Source organism: Salvelinus sp. IW2-2015, linkage group LG16 (assembly GCF_002910315.2).
Source record: "Salvelinus sp. IW2-2015 linkage group LG16, ASM291031v2, whole genome shotgun sequence".
Classification (NCBI taxonomy): Eukaryota; Metazoa; Chordata; class Actinopteri; order Salmoniformes; family Salmonidae; genus Salvelinus; species Salvelinus sp. IW2-2015.
The window spans coordinates 6,837,880-6,839,631 of NC_036856.1; the positions used below are offsets into that span (position 1 = coordinate 6,837,880).

The 1,752-nt window shown below is 51.9% G+C and overlaps 1 protein-coding gene across 1 annotated transcript in view; it reads right to left on the reverse strand.

Annotated features, from left to right (window-relative positions):
- The window catches only part of LOC111975824 (nuclear factor 1 A-type-like), a 159,985-nt gene that overhangs the window by 35,200 nt on the left and 123,033 nt on the right, over positions 1-1,752 (reverse strand).

Below are 1,752 nucleotides of genomic sequence, written 5' to 3' on the forward strand. Positions count from 1 at the left end.
GGGGGTAGAGAGAGGGATAAAGAGAGCGAAGGAGGGATGGAAAGAGAGAAAGGGATAGAGGGAAAGAGAGGGGGATAGAAGGAGAGGAAAGTAGGAGGAGAGTGATAGAGTGGGAAAGAAAGAGGGATATCGAAATAAAGGTATACAGCAAGGGCCCTTCCTTTGGAATCAGTGGGATAGAGGGATGAGAAAGAGAGGGAGGAAGGATAAAGGGAGAGAGGAGAACAGTGACCAGCGCTACAGTCTGTCTGACTGGAATGGAAATCAATCATAAAGGTAATCCGCAGTCTCTACCTCTTAAGGGCTTTATCAAGTGCTTTTTGCCTCCTGGAGGATTCCAAATGAAACCTGTAGCTATCAGGCCTGCATTGATCTCTCTCTCTCTCTCTCTCCCTACCTCCCTCGCTCGCTCTCCCTCTCTCTGACGGAGCCTTCCTCTCTCTCTCTCGTCTCTCTTTTCTCTCGTTCTCTGATGGAGCCGTTCTCCCTTCTCTCCCAACCTATCTGTCAGACTACCTTGGTTGTACCTTGCCGGTGCAGAAAGAACGTTTAGCATTAGCGAACTCAATCAGCTCAATCTACTTATTAGCCACTTTAGTGCAAAAGAATGCGTCTCAGACGGTAGGTGTGTGTGTGGGAGAGAGAGACAAAGGCAAGCACACAAACTAGTGTACACTAGTGCCGCGACAAGGTGGTGCTGCTGTACAATTGGCCCATCTGTTTGCTAGGCCCTCTATTTATCCCTCCCTCTCTCCCTCCCCTCTCGCTCTCCAGTGTGGTCCACTACCAAAGAGGCTGCCATTTCCTCCCCACGCCCCCCTCACCTCACCGGTCTTCCCCCTCCTAACCCCCCCCAGTCCAGCCAGACACCGGGGATCTAAACCTCCACAAAAGCTGTGAGGGCTGTCTTTAGAAAAAAAGAGAAGAGGGAGAAAGGAGAAGAAGAAAAAAAAACTCTCCTTTGTTCGAGCGGATTTTCAAATTGAAGCATTTGACAACAAAGGCAGCAATCAACTTCAAACCCGGACATCCGCCCAGCAACTAGAGACCGAGAGAGCCCCCGAGCCTCTCCTCCATCCCTCCTCCTCTCCTTTCCATCGCTTTATTGACGGAGAGTGTAATGGCATGATGGGATGAGCGAACGGCTACAGAGGGAGGAGATGCGAGGGAAAAGGAGAGAGAGAGAGAGAGAGAGAGAGAGAGAGAGAGAGAGAGAGAGAGAGGCCCTGACAGGACTTGAGTTTTTCTGCTTGGTCAGCGCCCTGTCTCTTATACACATCTAGATGTGTATAAGAGACAGGTGTGAGTGTGTGTGTGTGAGTGTGTTGTAGGTCACCGTGGGACTAGCTGGCGCCTTTTGTCATCCAGTCCATAAAGGCATGCCGTTGGTGCCTCTTTATATTCACGGTGACGGGGACCACTATTTTTGATGAGGACAGCGCAAACGTGAGGCGGAGGGGATGAGGGAGGACGAGGGTTGCCGCTGCATACCAAACAGAGGAGAGGAAGAGGAGGAGAAGGAGGAGGAGGCTGCTGCTGTGACAGACACGGTAATGGTGTTCCTAATTAACATTGGAAGAGGACACTGGTACAGGGGCAAGAGAGAGAAAGGGAGGGCGGGATGGAGAGGGGGAGGGATGGAGAGAGAGGGAGAGAGGGAGAGATGGAGAATGGGAGGGAGAGGGAGGGAGAGGGAGGGATGGAGAGAGAGGGAGAGAGTGCGATAGGGGAGAGAGGGAGGAGAAAGCGCAA